This window comes from Theropithecus gelada, chromosome 7b (genome assembly GCF_003255815.1).
Source record: "Theropithecus gelada isolate Dixy chromosome 7b, Tgel_1.0, whole genome shotgun sequence".
NCBI classification, from domain to species: Eukaryota; Metazoa; Chordata; class Mammalia; order Primates; family Cercopithecidae; genus Theropithecus; species Theropithecus gelada.
Genome location: NC_037675.1, coordinates 23,013,211 through 23,032,203, shown reverse-complemented (window position 1 = coordinate 23,032,203; position 18,993 = coordinate 23,013,211). Strand labels below are relative to the sequence as shown.

General features: G+C 37.8%; 1 pseudogene and 3 gene segments (V, D, J or C); all 4 read right to left on the bottom strand.

Annotated features, from left to right (window-relative positions):
- The window catches only part of LOC112629366, a 772,346-nt gene extending 767,164 nt beyond the window's left edge, over positions 1 to 5,182 (bottom strand).
- The window catches only part of LOC112629379, an 881,832-nt gene that overhangs the window by 746,703 nt on the left and 116,136 nt on the right, over positions 1 to 18,993 (bottom strand).
- Positions 1 to 18,993, bottom strand: part of LOC112629380 — a 766,638-nt gene that overhangs the window by 719,911 nt on the left and 27,734 nt on the right.
- On the bottom strand, positions 3,074 to 3,982 carry LOC112629365 (annotated as a pseudogene).

Here is an 18,993-nt window from a genome sequence, read left to right as displayed (position 1 = left end):
TGACTGGGGCTGCTGCTTTTTTTTCAGAGATGCCCTGCCCAGAGAGGAGGAATCTAGAGAGGCAGTCTGGCCACAGCAGCCTTGCTGGGCTGTGGAGGGCTCTGCCCAGTTTAAACTTCCCAGCGGCTTTGTTTACACTGTGAGGCTAAAACAGCCTACTCAAGCCTCAGCAATGGCTGACGCCCCTCTCCCCACCAAGCTCAAGTGTCCCAGGTTGATCTCAGACTGCTGTGCTTGCAGCAAGAATTTCAAGCCAGTGAATCTTAGCTTGTTGGGCTCTGTGGGGGTGGGACCTGCTAAGCCAGACCTCTTGGCTCCCTGGTTTCAGCCCCCTTTCCAGGGGAGTGAATGGTTCTGCCTTGCTGGCATTTCAGGCACCACTGGGGTATGAAAAAAAAAATCTGCAGCTAGCTCAGTATCTGCCCAGCCACCCAGTTTTGTGCTTGAAACCCAGGCTCTGGTGGCATAGGCACTGGAGGGAAGCTCCTGGTCTGTGGGTTGTGAAGACCGTGGGAAAAGCACAGTATCTGGGCTTGAGTGCACCGTTCCTCACGGCACAGTCCCTCACGTCTGTCTTGGCTAGGGAAGGGAATTCCCCGACCCCTTCCACTTCCCAGGTGAGGCAACGCCCTGCACTGCTTTGACTCACCCTCTGTGAGCTGTACACATTATCTGATCAGTCCCAGTGAGATGAACTGGGTACCCCAGTTGGAAATGCAGAAATCACCCACCTTCTGTGTCAATCTTGCTAAGAGCTCCAGACCAGAGCTGTTCCTATTCGGCCACCTTGCCAAGTCTATATCAAAAAACTTATTTTTAAAAAGACAGATATTGGCCAGGTGAAGTGGCTCACACCTGTAATCCGAACACTTTGGGAAGCTGAAGCAGGTGAATCACTTGAGTTCAGGAGTTCAAGACCAGCCTGGCCAACATGGTGAAACCCTGTCTCCACCAAAAATACAAAATTAGCAAGGCATGGTGGCAGGCACCTGTAATCCCAGCTACTCAGGAGACTGAGGCAGGGGAATCGCTTGAACCGAGGAGGCAGAGGTTGCAGTGAGCCAAGATGACACCACCACACTGCAGCCTGGGAAACAGAGCAAATCTCCATCTCAAAATAAATCAGTAAACAAATAAAACAAAAAGACATATTCTAGTTTTGGACATGTTCAATTTAGTGTGCATCACGATACCAGAAAAAGTGAAACACAAAGCCAGAAATAAGAGAAAGTTACATTCTGTTTGTTTTTAGCTAGCCATATCCATATTGAGGATGAACTCTGCTAATATGTCAGTACCCATTCGGTATTAAATAATGATGAGTACATGCCAGGATCATGCTAGGTGCTTCACATGCATTATTTCAAACATATTGATGGATCTGTGTACTCAATGCATTTTACCTAGCCCCTTTCCTTAAATGTCTATTGGTAAAACATTAAAAACAGTGAAATACACACAAGTGCTGGATACAAGGAGTGGCACAAGTCATAGCCCTAAAAACTGAGCAACTTTTTAAAGATATTATAAAGAAGATAGACTTGCAGGATAGTCTAATCAACCCGTATGTTACTGCCTACATGATAAAAGCTCACCTGAGAAGCTCTAGGGGCAAATGAGCAACTGGACTAACACTTATAAAGCTCCTGGGGAGTAGAAAGAGATCAAAGAGTAAAATAATAAAGGGTAATCTGATCATGAATTACACGAGGAAGAATGGGCTTCCACTTTGATGATGATGAGGAGGAGGATGATAATGATGATAACGAGTACAAAGTGAAAAACTAAATACCAACTGTCTCTATAAGGCATTTCAGAAAGTAAACATCTGTTTTTAAACAAAATTTTTAACCTTAGAAACAAACTATGGCTTGTTTGCATGCCATTAGAAGAATACCAAATAGCATCATTGTCATTTTTAAGGAACCAAACCATGGATCTTAGGTCACCAAACTACTCTCCATGTTAGAATGGTACAGTCATACAAAGAGATGGTAATATAAAAGCAATTGAGGCACAGAAGAGGATAACTATGGAACTCTCCAGCAAGTTCTCCAACTGGAGTCTCAATATGTGCGATGTACCTTTCTTACTAGTAAAAGACATCCTGGCTTCTGGCTTGGCAAAAAATTCCAAATCAACCATGACCTCCTTATCTGCTCTTGGAAGATTTAATAAATCCCAATATCATCAGTGCTGAAAGAAACCTTAACATACAATGTTAGAAACGTATGACTTTCCCTTTAAAATGCTGTGAAAAATAGAAAAAATATGGGACGAATGAAAATATTCAGCACCTCAAGGAGGAAGAAAGAACAAGAGGAAAAGAGCACAAGGGATTGAAGAAATAAATTATTTCTAGAACAGAAGAAAAAATAAATTTCTAGAAAATTTAAAACTTCCTACGTGTAAGAAACTGTGTAAAGGATAACACATGAGTTCAGAAAAACATTGTCTTTCACCACAAATATATGGGACGATTATAGGAGAAATAAAATGCTGACTTATAAAATCACTCATAAATCATTAAAAATTCATTTTTATAAGATTGGGGAAATGTGAAACATTCAGGTTAGAATATAATATTAAATTGAAATGCAAGTCTGATCCTAATTATTTTTTCCTCGCTGCCTCTTTGATCAGGTCTTTATTCAAAAGAAGCTGTTCAGAATGATTTGACCTTTGTGGAATAATCAAATTTCAGAGTTTATGCAGCAGGTTTCCTCTGTAGTAGGTTTCTCTTCTGCCGGCTTCATTTCAGCTGCTGGTTTCTTGGTAGCTGCTGCCTTTTTTTCCCACCAGAGGCTTCTTCTGCTTCTTAACACCAACAACAGCCTTCTTTCCTTTCTTACCTACCACAGGCTTCTAGCCTATGAACCCCTTCTCATTTGATTTGGCTTCTAGTGCAGCTGCTTCTGGATGCTGCCTTATTCCCCAGGAGCTTGTGATTCCTGGTCTGGCGAAGAATGGTGTTGCGGCACATGGTCTTTGCCTATGGGTTTAGCTTCAGCGTGATTCTCAGACTTTTCAGTGGGTTCTTTAGGACTCTGCGATGAATCTTCTTGCATGGTGCTCAAAGGGCTCTCTGGATCTCTGGGCTTTTTAAGATTCTGCTAAGGTCTGTGTTGATCATCTTGTGCATGGGAAGATTGTAGTTACTCTTAAGGGAAGCAACTTTATGCCAAGTGCCATACAATTCATCTAACTTCCAGAAAGCACTTTCAGTCCAAATGCAGAAACGTCCCACATGCCCACCAGGAGCAAGTTTCAAAATGTTCGGTTTGCTTATATTACGCATCGCAATTCCAGGGATGTTTCTGAAGGCCTTAATGATACCATTATCCTCATTATAGATGATGCAGGGGCCCCTGCGCTGCATATGGTGATGGTTTCTCGTTTTGCCCTTGCCGGCTCTCATTCGCTGAGAGACATAGACCTTTTCGATATCACTCCAGGCTTTAAGTTTCTTAAGAAGCAAAATAGCCTCCTTGGTCTTCTTGTAGCCTTCAACTTTATCTTCGACTACCAAAGGAAGTTCAGGAGCTTCCTCAATATGATGACCCGTAGACATGACCAGTGTTGGTAAGGCTGAGGCGGCCAGGGCAGAAGAGATAGCATACCGTTTTTTGAGTTGTATTCACTCTCCTATGCCAATGGCGCCAGGTGTTAGTTGGTGCAAACATTCGACCTCCATGACACATGTTTCCAAAAGCTCCCTGGCCAGAATGGTGAGTCCCACCCCTCGAACTCTGGGAATTCGAGCCACAGCTCCGCCAGTACCCCAAGACTCAACACTGGTTTGATGACCTGCTAATTCACTGACAGCATGGGGCTGTCTGTCGTTTTTGCGCTAGTAGGTGTGAACAAAGTTCACAATACCTGGTCGAATAGGAGCCTTGAATAAGGCAGACAAAGTGACATTTTTGCCAGATGACTCCCCCTTTTCAGAATACACGGATATCAGTGGGCGAGCACACACCATGGCAGAGAGAGGAGAGAGCCACTGCTCCGCTCACCCCAGCTGCTGCCACAAGAAGAGCGATCCTAATTTTGTTTTAATGAAGAAGGAATACTAAATGTCAGCTATGAATTATCTGTGTGATAGGCTTATAAGACATTTTGACTTCTATTTTATAATTTCCTATTTTTTCCTATACCATGCAGTTAATATATTTATAATTAGACAAAGTTAACAAATACTAATATTAAAAGATAAGAGACTCCATCAAGGAGAGGATTCTCTGACACCAAGATGTCCTTGGTAAGGGAGAAATCATTCAGATGACTTTATGGCAGCCATAAAGTCAACCCTAAGACCAGGATTTCAACTAAGAAATCATTAACTCCCAAAAAGAGTTTAATCAAAATGTTCTGAAAGTTATTAAGTCATTTTGAAACTGACGTTTTAGGATGTTTTGTAACATTAAAAATACAAAACAGCAAAATCCCTGAGTTAAAGATAAAGGAAATAGAGTGTGGCTTTAGCCCCAGGCGCAGGTTTAGGTACAGGATACAGGTGCCTGAGAGGCAATGTGTACTCTCTGCACAGAAGTAGATAGCTGAGTCCTCAGTCTGGGTGTCTGCGATGCGCAAAGACAGATGTTTATCCTTCTTATTCAATAGAACAGTGAGTCTTTGGTCTTGTTTCAGGTCCGTATTTGAAAGAATATATGTCAGCAACTGGAGACCTGCTCCAGGTTCTTGCTTATACCAATATAAGTAGGTGGAGGAACTGTCTGTGTAAGTGCAGTTTATAACGGAGATGTCTCCCTCTCGGACACTCAGGAAAAGACTCTGCTCCACATCCTCTCCTCTACTCATACCTGTGCAAAAGGAAAAATCAGACAAGATCATCAGGTCATCATTCTCTAGAGTTTGCTTTTTTATTTTTTTCACTGTAGTAACTTCAGGCATTCTGGAAAAGATCAGATGAGTCTCCTCCTCAGACTTCTAATGAATATTTATTAAACACTCTGTTCCTCAAAAGCTCTCAACTCACAGTCCAGCTGCAGCCACAAAAACAGGAACAAAGATCCAGTAAGTGTCTTCATTGTCCTCCCCACCGGGACCTGCAATCTCCAGCTAAGAGAGCTATATTATCAAGTGTCTCTTCCTTTCCTCCAAAGCACTGTGGTTTCTTAAACGGTCCACAGAGGCATCTGCTTCTGTCCTCAGCCTACTCACAGAAGTCAACCAAAAGGATCCTTTCATACATTCTACATGAGCAGAGAAGCTCTGCCATCTTGTGGTCAGATCCCCAAACGCTAAACCAATTATCCTGTATCTGTGGGAGATTGTGGCACATAAAACAGCAGAAGGCCAAATAAAGTAAATTCCAAGTGTACCTCCAGTCAGAAATTATGTGGATTAGCAGACAGAAAAAGTGCAAACGTAGGTTTCAGAATTCCATTTTATCTTCTCAGCACACTACTGAGTCTTTTTAAATATATTGGAAGAAGTTAGAGGTTTTTCATGTTTATTAAAGACAGTCTATTTGAAATTAAGAAAATGCCATGATTCAGTCTGCAAAGCTACTGAGGAGTAAAACCTTTCCTCCTTATCCCTCTACTACTTTTTGAATTGGCCAGAAAATCAATCAGCCAAGTCAACCATCCTGTTTCAGCACTCACAGAGGCAAAACTCTTTGTGAAGGTAACACTTAAGCACAAACATTGGAGTAAGACAGGTTCACTAAATATATCAGATGCAGGCTATTTCAGGCTCTGCTCCTCCAAGCCTGACCTTGCCATTCCCAGGAAATTGACAGTGCCAGAGGTCAAAATATGAGTGTTGTTTTCTTCAAAATGACTAAATTATAAAATAAAAGATAAAAAGAAGGAGAAAGGCTTCCATGAGTTGATAATATCTGTCTAATGAAAGGGAAGAGTTTAGCTTATAGACTGTGATGAAAAATCTGACACGCACTCTGAAATCTTTTCCTCTGGAAGAACAGATCATCTGAAATTATGGATATGTGGCTTACTTATTGCAACGTATTGACATAAAAGAGGAAACATCTCAGGAAACATCAGGCTACAGATTGAGATAGTGTAAACAAGTGTACATCTTTTCCAAGTGTACTCTTATTCCTATTGTCAGAATGAGTGGCTTGTCCTCAGATGTGATCACCGAATAATGATCTGTAGTAGAATTTCCCTGCCCTTACCTTGGGCGCTGCTAACTCAGATTTCAGACCCAAAAACTTTTCCCTCGATTTTATTGTCTATTGCTAAAATCATCGTTTAGATATTCCCCTGTGATAAAGCCCTTCAGTACTTTAAATTCTCTATCCAAGCCCTATATCATCTATTTTAATTTCTTCAGTCTTTCTGATTCATTCCTGTAAGAATAAATATAAGTAAGCATAAAACCAATGCCTGTTAGTAGCATAATATATGTAGGAAACTGACAATGGCAAATTTACTCTCCGTCCAGGGAAACTTGGTTTGACTATTTTTCACAAGTTGAAGTCTCTTCCCTATGCTTTGACTTAGTAGATCTGCAAGCAATGTAGCAAATTCCTCGTCTACGTGGCATAACCAATATATCTCGAGTGGGATTATGCAGAATCACATTCCTAAAATACAAAGACATGTACATATTACAAAATGTATATAGATTTATATACATTAAATGTATTTATTTAAAGTTTTCATTTAAATTTTTTATTCTTTTACTCATTCATCATAACATATAATTCCCAGATCCTTTATCATATTCCTTAGTTGCATTTTCCTTGAACTTTTCTTAACACTTTAGGTCAATATCTGTCCTTCGGATATACAGCATGCAGAGTTGAAAATACTAGTCTTTAGGTGGTCTGCTTCTGTTCCACCTATTTACTATAACACTACTCACAATTATGACCTGGAAAAATTTCTACTCCTGTGATTTTTTTCATAAAATATTGCCTTATTGTCAAAAACAATGGCATGGAATAGCTCTATTTTCTAGTACTGACATGGATTTCAATATGCATAAGCAATGTTCATTTTGCTCCCAATTTATCTACTTTTTCTTTTCCCTTTGTCATTTTTTCTTTCAGTCTGTATGTGATGCACAACATGTTTATAAATACAGGATAATTCGTATAATTTGTTATTAATAATATGGAATAGAAAGTACATCTGAGTGATAAGGCTAGTTATAAACAGTTCTTGGCCTACTCTTACTAATGTCAGAGAGTGCATTACTGATTTCCTTGTAGTATGAGAGTGGCTGACCCTAGGTCTCCTATTCTTTTCAAAATTCTGAACATGTATTGTCTGGTTGGCATAGATCAATGGTCATATACATGGTTAGGGGCCAGATAGTGTATGCCCATACTGTAGGGCAGTGTCTCCCCGCTGACACACAAATGTAAGACCATAATAACTTGGCACACAGTATTCAGTGAATGTCTTTTCAGTTAAATTGGATCCCAGAATTTCAGAGCTATTAGAACCCTTAGGATTCTGTAATTCATGGTTTTTCAATATTGGCACTATTAACATTTGTACAAAATAATTCTTGGTTGGAAGCTCTCTTGTCCATTTTAGGATGTTTAGAGCATCTCTGAACTCTCTCCACTAAATGCCAGTTTCAACTCTCTGTACGACAATAAAAAATATCTCCAGATATTCCAAAATATCCCTTGAAGGACAAAATTGCTCCCATATGAGAACCACTGTTCTAGCTCAATCTCATTCACAAATAAAATACTGAATCTAAGGTAAGTTTAGAGTCTCAACAAAATAAAACAATTAACTAGTTAAAAAAAAAAAAACCCCTAGAACTTGAAAAAAATATTTTTCACCTCCCTTCATCATTCTGTTTACTTCATCACTTCAGGACCACATTGCTGAACAAAAAGGTACACATTCAGGAACTGTGCTAAAATGCAAATCCTGAATCACTAGGACTGGAGTTTGTCCTAAGACTCTGCATTTCTAACAAATTCCAAAGTGATGCTGATGCTGATGATTCAATGTGGATCATCAGCATCAGATGGGGCCGGACTGCCCTCCTATTTTCTGTTTTGTGTTAGGTTAGAATTAATTCTTCATTAAATGTTCTATTCAACTCACCTTAGAAGCAACCTGAGCCTAGAATTTTTCTGTGAAATTTTATGGGGTTGTTTGTTTGTTTTTTGTTTGTTTGTTTTGAGATGGAGTTTCGCTCTTGTTGCCCAGGCTGGAGTGCAATGGCACAATCTCAGCTCACCGGCAACCTCCACGCGACTCTCCTGCCTCAGCCTCCCAAGTAGTTGGGATTACAGGCATGCACCACCACGCCCGGCTAATTTTGTATTTTTAGTAGAAACGAGGTTTCTCCATGTTGATCAGGCTGGTCTCAAACTCCCTCAAACTTAGGTGATCCACCCACCTTGGCTTCCCAAAGTGCCGGGATTACAGGCATGAGCCACTGCACCCAGACTATGTTTTATCATTTTTTAGTTCAAAATATCTTCTAACTTTCCTTGCAATTTCTTCTTTTATCAATGGGCTACTGAGAAGTATATTGCTTAATTTGCAAATATTTGGGGGTTTTCTACTGTATACCTTTTAACTGACTTCTAAATTAATTATATTGTGGTAAGAAAACTGTAGGATTCTAATCCTTTCAAATCTATTGAGACTGTTTTACATTGATGAATGTTCTAAGTGTTCTTGAAAAGAATGTATATAGTGCACTTGGTGGATATAGCGCTCTATAAATGTCAATTAGGTCTAGTTGATTGTTCCAGCCTTGTGTATTTTTACGAACTTTCTGTCTACTTGTTCTATCAATTACTAGAGAAGAGCATTACAGTCTCCAACTCTGATTACAGATTTGCCTATTTCTCCTTTAATTCTGTTAATTTTGTTTCATATATTTTATAACTCTGCTATCAGCACATAAACATTTAGAGAATATTATCTCTTCTTGATCAAGTGACCCTCTGTTTATTATTAAATAACCCTTTTATCTCGTAACACCCCTCATTTTGAAATAGTCTTTAATATTAATAGAGACACTTAGCTTTCTTTCGGTTGCTATTTGCATGGCATAGGTTGCCTCTTACTTTCAACTCATGTTTGTCTTTAAAGTACATTTTTTGTGAATGACATACAATTGTGTCTTTTTGTCTAGTTTGAGAATATGTCCCTTTTATTTGGAGTGTTTATGCTATTTACATTTAATGTAATTGTTTTTATTTGGTTTGAATCTACAATCATAATCCATTTTCTATGTTTTTCCTCTAGTCTTTGTTAATATGCCCATTATTCTTCCTTCTTTTGATTTATTTGAGAAGTTTTTATATTCAGTCATTCTATTTCCCCCATTGGCCATTAGCTAAACCTTTTTGCTTTGGTTTTTTAATTGTTTATCTACAGATTATCATATGCATCCTCAGTTTATCAGATTCTCTCTTGAATTAACATCATACTACTTCATACATAATGCAAGAATCTTACAACAGTTTAATCCTATTGCCCCTTCAGTTTTTTGTGTTATTGCTATTGATTTTATTTATATATGTTATTAGCTGTATAATACATTGTTATTATTTTTGCATTTGTCAACTGTATTTTGAAAAACTTAGAAAAATAATCTTTTTTAATGTTTTCACATACTTACTATTTTTAATGTTCTTTATTACTTCCTTGGGTCATAAATTCCATCTGATATCATTTCCCTTCAGTCAACAAATCACCTAACAAAAATACTTTATAATTTTTGAAGTATGATCCTGCTGATAACAAACACTCTCGGCATTAATTTATTGTTAAATGTCCTTGTTCCACAGTATAGCCCTAGTTGTAGGGTATACCCTTTAGTCCCAGAGTATTGTCCTTATTTCTAGGGCATGATCCTTCTGGGCTTTCATTAGAAAGTCTAAGGTTTTACCAAACCTCTTTCACTTGGCAGCACCTGCATTTAAAATTCTATTGCCCTAGTTCAGGGCAACTGCTAAAATCTTTTCTCTCAGCCATCTGGCTGTTGTTTTCTGCTTACTTTCTTAGAGTCTTGTTTTATGCATGCACAACTCAAGAATCAACCAAGGGATAGGTTTATTTTTTGTTTTTAGCTTGTATAAATTTAGGTGCTACAAGTGCATTTTTTATACATGAATATAAAGTCTTGGCTTTTAGTATAGCCATCACCTGAATAATGTACATTGTACCTCTTAAGTAATTTTTCATCTCTTACCCGCCTCTCACTCTTTCACCGTTCTGACTCTCCAGTGTCTATTATGCACTCTCTGTGTCCACGTGTACACATTATTTAGTTCCCACTTATAAGTGAGAACATACAGTATTTTCTGTTTCTGAGTTGTTTCACTTAAGATAATGGCTTCCACCTCTATCTATGTTGCTGCAAAAGACATGATTTCATTCTTTTTATGGCTGAATAGTATTCCATTGTGTCTATATACTACATTTTCTTTATCCCACAATTAGGTTGATTCCATATCTTTGCTATTGTGAATACTTCTGTGATAAACATATGAGTGTAGGTTTCTTTTTGATATGATTTCTTTTTCTTTGAGGAACACTCAGTAGTGAGATTGCTGGATCAAATGGTAGTTATATTTTTACTTCTTTGAGCTATCTCCATACTATTTTCCACAGAGGTTATCCTAATTTACATTACGACTAACATTATATAAGCATTCCCTTTTCTCTGCATCCTTGCCAATGTCTGTTATTTTTTGACTTTTTAATAATAGCCATTCTGACAGGTGTAAGATGGCATTTCATTAGTTTTAATTTGCATTTCTCTAATGATAGTGATGCTGTGCATTTTTTCATATGCTTGTTGCCATTTCTATGTCTTCTTTTAAACAGGTATTCATGTCCTTTACTCACTTTTTTATGGGGTTTAAAAAGTGAGTAGAGGACATGAATAATTTATTTATATATAAAATATATATAATGTAAATAAATTATATGTGTGTGTGTGTGTATATATATTGTTTTGTTTTGTTTTGTTTTGTTTTGTTTTTTTGGAGACAGGGTCTTGTATATCACCAGGCTGAAATGCAATGGCACCATCATGGCTCACTGTAGCCTGGACCTCCCAGGCTCAGTTGTACTTTCTGCCTCAGCCTCCTGAGTAGCTGGGACTACAGGCACACACCACCACACCTGGCTAATTTTTGTATGTTTAGTAGAGGCAGGGTTTTACCATGTTGCCCAGACTGGTCTCGAACTCCTGGGCTCAACCAATCCACCTGCCTGGGCCTCTCAAAGTGCTGGGATTGCAGGCATGAGCCACCACATCTGGCCGGGTTATTTTTTTGTTGTTGTTATTTTTGCGGAGTTGTCTGAGTTCCTGCCTAAGTGTGGCTTTATAAGATTTTGTAACTCCTCACACTGTGGATCCTTCCTTTCCTGGATCCCCTCCTTGAATTTCAGCTACTCTGTCAGCACCGAACTCCAAACTCTGACTCCTAAACCCAGTAACAGTTGCTTTCTGCTTATCTTCATTTCCATGTGCCATATACACACACAGGGACCTCACTCAGTGTGTTTCTGTCCAAGTGACATATCCCCCGCAGTTTATTCTTACATTTTGTCACTCTTTGGAACCTTCAATTTTTCCTCATTTGTGTATTTCCCAAATATTCACAGTGTTATTTTATACATATTACCCACAAAGCCATAACATGTTTTCTTCTTACTACTTAAAAGACATTCCTCACATAACTTACTTTACCACTCTTTATGCCGTTTACTTGCAAACATCGGTGCCTATTTACGTACATTAAATTTCCATTTGATCAAACATAGGTTGTCTAAAAATCCTAAATTTAAGAGAAATTTGTTTTCAAAGGAAAGATAAAAATTTAAGGCTGGGCGCAGTGGCTCACGCCTGTAATCCCAGCACTTTGGGAGGCCGAGATGGGCGGATCACGAGGTCAGGAGATCGAGACCAGCCTGGCTAACACGGTGAAACCCCGTCTCTACCAAAAAAATACAAAAAACTAGCCGGGCGAGGTGGCGGGCGCCTGTAGTCCCAGCTACTCGGGAGGCTGAGGCAGGAGAATGGCGTGAACCTGGGAGGCAGAGCTTGCAGTGAGCTGAGATCCAGCCACTGCACTCCAGCCTGGGCGACAGAGTAAGACTCCATCTCAAAAAAAAAAAATTTAAGGTAATTATATGTTTCCGCAGTCATCTCTTTTTACAAGCTCCTTAAGACACCTATTAACACATGAATTTTATCGTATGCAGAAAGACTCTCTCATTACAAACATCAACAAGTATAAGTGAAATCAAATTTGGAATTTTTATCCAAATGTGTTACTATTGTCTATACAAATTAAATCTGTTGGAAGAAAGAATTCAGAGTATATTGAGACTGTTTATGACAGTTTATTACTTGTTTATTTATATTGGGGCATTAGTCATACTTCACAACACCTATGAGCACAATTCTATCAAATTATGAGGGTTGTAGATTAAACTATATAGCTACAGTTTTTAATTAAAATAGCTTCTACTACAGTTCAGACCAATTAGCATAATTCTAAGAGCTTGTCAAACGGTTTTCAGTTTTACTAATAGCAAATTTAGCTAACTTTGCCACACTGTTAATAAATTCAAAATGGCCAAACAATGTATATATTCAACCTATTAAACAAATAAAATGCAATGTTTATAAATAACTGTTTTCCAAGGGTGTTAAATTTTGTTTAATACTTTTCTGATCACAAAACCCATTACAGCAGGGGTCTTCAACCTCCAGACCACGGACCAGGCCTGTTAGGAGCCGGGCCACACAGCAGGAGGTGAGCATAGGCAAGCGAACATTACTACCTGAGCTCCGCCTCCTGTCAGAGCAGCAGTGGCATTAGATTCTCATAGAAGTGCAAACCCTGCTGTGAACTGTGCATGCGAGGGATCTAGGTTGCCTACTTCTTATGAGAATCTAACTAATTCCTGATGAGCTAATGGTTTCATCCTGAAATCATCCTCACTCCCTTGGTCTGTGGAAAAATTGTCTTCCACAAAACTAGTCCCTGGTGCCAAAAAGGTTGGGAACTGCAGCATTACAGGACCTCCCACTAAATAAATTTTGGAAAATGCCCCTGAAAGTGAGGAGCTTCATGGTAAATTCTCCTTTGCCTGCGAGTAACATGAGAGATCAGGAGTGCCACTTCAGTTGTCCCTGACCTTCAGCCAACACAACTATGACTTGAGGCAACTTTTTCCTATAGAAATTTAACTTTCTCTCTCCAGATTACAGAATGCCGTGTGTACTAGGCAGTTTTCCTGGAGGATTAGCAGTAATACTGAGAAAACAATGGCCAAATTAAAGCAGGAAAGTACATAAACCGGGTCCAATACTACTGAAATAATTTATCAAATAATTTGTCAAATAATTAAATGAGTATGGAATATGTGCACAAGTAGCAATCAGAGGACAGATAGAGAGTCAAGACAGAGACCCAAATTCTTAGAGAAATATGCAGTTTCAGATTAGTGAAGACAGGGTACATTGCTCAATAAATCTTGGGGAAAAATAAAACTGGGTCGCTGCTCCACTCCATATTCTAAAAATAAATTTATGATTGTCCACAAAGTTTTCATGTATGAAAACAAAGCTACTAACATAATTATAGAAGAAATATAAATTGAAGGTTATTTATAACAGCAAGGCAACAAATGCCTTTTTAAGTGTAATACCAACACCAGAAACCATTAAAAAAGTCAATATATAAAATTTCATGAAAATTTTAAATGCAGGAATAAGAACACTAATGGATTATTTCATTAATCCTTTCCAGTTGAAGTTATTTTCCATCTGTCTCTTCTGACTAATTCTTCTTTTCACACTATAAACTCCCACCCAAACCCAGAAGTATTATAGTGACACAATTGACCACTCCTTGAAACATTTTCTTGTTTTGCCTTCTGGGACAGCACATTCTATTGCCTTCCCTTCCAATTCACTAACAGACTTCAATCTCCTTTGCTGACTTTTCCTTCGCTATTAAACCTCAACTGACAGTCCAAGAGCTCAGGTTAAGAACTTCTTCTCCATCCACACTCTTTCCCTAAGTGATCTCATTCAATGCATGGTTTGAACACTATCCCATAGGCCAGCTATGTCCTCTGTTAGCTCCAGGCTTAATATGGCACTGCCTGGTCAACAACTACAATTGAATGCCTTGTAGACATCTCTAACTTAACATGTCTGAAATAACACTTTTACCTTCCTACTATAATCAAAAATACTTCCTCTCTCAGAATTCCCTATCTCATCTTCCATGTAACTACATAAGCCAAAAAACTTAAAAGTCATCATCGACTCTTTTTTTCCCCATCTGCCATATACAAAGCATCATTAAGATCTATTTTTTACCTCCACAATATAAGTTAATTCATCCATGTTTCTTCATTTCCACTTCTACCACCTAGTTCATACCTCCATCAGGTCTCACTGGGTCCCCTGCAAGTTCTAATTGTCTTTGTGCCCCAGTCTCTCCCCATGCCAACCCTATAAGCCATTCCCCAGAGCACAAAGAGTGATCCTTCTAAAATATAAATCAGATAGTCAAATACTTCCCAATACATGTAGAATAAAATCTGAATCTAACCATGATTTACAAGGCTTTGTATTTTCAAGTCCCTAACTACCTTTTTGACGTCATTTCCTATGACTCTTCTTCTCACTATATTCCAGGAGCACCAGCTTCTGTCATAAATGCAGCAAACATGCTCTGCCTAAGGACCACTGTTGCATTTGAAAACTCTTTCTTACCCCAGGTCTCAAATGGTTTTGTCATTTTTCTGTCATTCAAGACTCAGCTCAAATGTCACCTCTAAATGACCTCCATAACCACAGTAATTCTCCTTCACATTACCCTGTTTTGTTTTCCTAATGTCACCTATATTTGGAAGTCATTTGTTTCTTTGTTTGTTTGTTTGTGCTGTTTGCCCACAGAAGAATAAAAACTCTGCAGAGAACTTACCTATACTGGAGAATAAGGTAGTTCCTCCATTACATCATTGCCTATCACATCATAATATAAAATAAATATTTACTGAGTAAATGTATTAATGAGTTCCAAATGAAATAATTTTGGCTATTTCTCTCTCAGAGAAAAAAAATCATGGTATGACCCTGGCCTCATTTTTAAAATTTTTTCTATTTCAATAACTTTAGGGGTACATGTGGTTTTTTGTTACATAGATGAATTCTATAGTGGTGAAGTCTAGGATTTTAGTGCACCCATCACCCAAGTAGTGTACATTGTACCCAATAAGTAGTTTTTCATGTCCCATTCCCCTCCCGACATCTCCCCTTCTGAGTCTCCAATGTTCATTATACCACTCTGTATCCCCATGCATATCCATAGCTTGGCTCCCACTTATACATGAGAACATGTGGTATTTGGTTTTGGATTTCTGAGTTACTTCACTTAGAATAATGGTCTCCAGTTCCAGTTTCCTCCAGTTGCTGAGAAAGACATTATTTTATTCTTTTTTCTGGCAGAATAATAGTATATGGTATGCATATACCATATTTTCTTTATCTACTCATCAGTTGATGGGCACTTAGGTTACTTCCATATCATTGCAGTTGTGAATTGTGCCGTGGTAAGCATACAGGTGTCTTTTCAATATGATGACTTCTTTTCCTTTAGGTAGATAACCAGTAGTAAGACTGCTAGATCTAATGGTAGATCTACTTCTAGTTCTTTGAGAAATCTCCATCTGTTTTCTATAGAGGTTTTTCTAATTTACATTTCCACCAGTAGTGTATAAGTGTTCCTTTTTCACCACATCCATGTCAACATATCCAACACATCCAAACACCACATCCAAAAAACATATTGTTTTTTGACTTTTTAACAATGGCCATTCTGGCTAGGGTAAGGTAGTATCTCATTGTGGTTTTAATTTGCATGTTCCTGATGAGTAACAATGTTAAGCATTTTTTCATATGTTTCTTGACCATTTGTATATCTTTTTTTGAAAAAAAGTCTATTTATGTTACTTGTCAGCATTTCGATGGAATTGTTTGTCTTTGTTTTTTTTCTTGCTGATTTGAGTTCCTTGTAGATTCTGGATATTAGTTCTCTGTCAGGTGCATAATTTGCAAATATTTTCTCCCATTCTGCAGGTTGTCTATTTCTTTATTTATTTTTTTTAGTTCTACTAGTTTTTTTTGGTTTTTTTTCTTTAATTATACTTTAAGTTCTAGGGTACATGTGCACAACGTGCAGGTTTGTTACATATGTATACATGTGCCATGTTGGTGTGCTACACCCAATAACTAGTCATTTACATTAGGTATATCTCCTAATTCTATGCCTACCCCCTACCCTCCCCCCACAATAGGACCCGGTGTGTGATGCTCCCCTTCCTGTGTCCAAGTGATCTCATTGTTCAATTCCCACCTACCAGTGAGAATATGCGGTATTTGGTTTTCTGTTCTTGTGATAGTTTGCTGAGAATGATGGTTTCCAGCTGCATCCATGTCCCTACAAAGGACATGAACTCATCCTTTTTTATGGCTGCATAGTATTCCATGGTGTATATGTGTCACATTTTCTTAATCCAGTCTGTCATTGATGGACATTTGGGTTGATTCCAAGTCTTTGCTATTGTGAATAGTGCCGCAGTAAACATACGTGTGCATGTGTCTTTATAGCAGCACGACCTGTAATCTTTTGGGTATACCCCCAGTAATGAGATGCCTGGGTCAAATGGTATTTCTAGTTCTAGATCCTTAAGGAATTGCCACACTGTTTTCCACAATGGTTGAACTAGTTTACATCCCATCAACAGTGTAAAAGTGTTCCTATTTCTCCACATCCTCTCCAGCACCTGTTGTTTCCTGATTTTTTAATGATCGCCATTCTAACTGGTGTGAGATGGTATCTCATTGTGGCTTTGATTTGCATTTCTCTGATGCCCACTGATAATCAGCCTTTTTTCATGTGTCTAGGCCAATGTCCAGAAGAGTTTTTCTTAGTTTGCCTCTAGAATTTTTATGGTTTCCGGTCTTATATTTAGGTCTTTAATCCATCTTGAGTTGATTTTTGTACATGGTGAGATATAGGGATCCAGTTTTTTTCTTCTACATGTGGCTTGCCAGTTTTCCCAGCATTCTTTATTGAATAGGATGTCCTTTCCTCAATTTATTTTTTGTAGTTTTGTCAAAGATCAGTTAGTTGTAAGTATTTGACTTTATTTCTGGGTTCTCTATTCTGTTCCATTGGTCTATGTGTCTACTTTTATACCAGTGCCATATTGTCTTGGTTGCTGTAGCCTTGTAGTATAATTTGAAGTCTGGTAATGTGATGCTTTCAGATCTGTTCTTTTTGCTTAGGATTGCTTTGGCTATTCAGACTCTTTTCTGGTTCCACATGAATTTTAGAATTCTTTTTTCTAATTTTGTAAAAAATGATGTTAGTATTTTGATAGAAATTGCAATGAATATGTCTATTGCTTTGGGCAGTGTGATCATTTTCTTGATATTGAGTCTTTCAATTTAGGAGCATGGGAAGTATTTCTACTTGTTTGTATCATCTCTGATTTCTTTCAGCAGTATTTTGTTGTTCTTTTTGTAGATATCTTTCACTTCCTTAGTTATGTATATTCCTAGGTATTTTTATAGCTATTGTAAAAGGGATTGCATTCTGGATTTCATTCTCAATTTGGTCATTATTGGTATATAACAGTGTTACTGATTTGTGTACATTGATTTTGTAACCTGAGATTTTACTGAATTCATTTATCAGATCTAGGAGTCTTCTAGGGGAATCTTTAGGGTTTTCTAAGTATAAGATCATATCACTGAAAAACAGAGATAGTTTGACTTCCTCTTTTCCAATTTGGATGCACTTTATCTCTTTTTCTTGCCTGATTTCTCTGGCTAGGACTCCCAGTAGTATGTTAAATAGAAGTGGTGAAAGTGGGCATCCTTGTCTTGTTTCAGTTCTTAGGGGAATGCTTTCAACTTTTCCTCATTCAGTATGATGTTGGCTGTGGGTGTGTCACATATGGCTTTTATTATTTGGAGAGGTATGTTTCTTCTATGCCTAGTTTGTTGAGAGTTTTTATCATAAAGCAATGCTGGATCTTATCAAATGCTTTTTCTGCATCTATTGAGATAATCATATGGTTTTTTTCTTAATTTTTGTATGTGATTAATCACATTTATTGACTTACATATGTTAACCATCCCTACAACCCTGGAATGAAACCCACTTGATCGCGTTGAGTAATCTTTTTCTGATGGGCTGTTGGATTCAGTTTGCTAGTATTTTGTTGAGGATTTTTGCATCTATATTCATCAGAGATATTTGTTTGTAGTTTGCCTTTTTTTGTTATTGTTGTTATGTCCTTTCCTGGCTTTGGTATCAGGTTGATACTGGGTTTGTAGATCCAGTTAGGGAGGATTCCCTCCCTCTCAAACTTTTGGAACATTTCGTTATAATTGGTATCAATTCTTCTTCAAATGTCTAGTAGAATTCAGCTGTGAATCTGTCTGCCCCTGGGCTTTCTTTTTCTGCCAGTTTTTTTATTACAATTCAATCTCATTTCTTGTTATTGGGGTGTTCAGGATTTCTGTTTCTTCATGATTCAAGCTAGGAAGGTTGTATGTTTCCAGTAATTGATCTATTTCTTCTAGATTTTCTAGTTTGTGTGTGTCAATATGTTTATAGTATTCTCAACTGGTATTTTGTATTTCTGTGATATCAATGTAATGTCTCTGTTTTCATTTCTAATTGAGCTTATTTGAATCTTCTCTTTTCTTGGTTAAGCTAGCTAGTAGTCTATCAATGTTATTTATCTTTACCAAGAACCAACTTTTTGTTGTATTGATCTTTTGTGGGTTGTTTTTTTGTTTGTTCGTTTGTTTCAAAACTGCTCTGATCTTTGTTATTTATTTTCTTCTGCTAGCTTTGGATTTGGTTTGTTCTTGTTTCCCCAGTTCCTTGATTTGTGAAGTTAGATTGTTAATTTGTGGTCTTTCGGACTTTTTGATGTAGGCATTTAGTGATATACACTT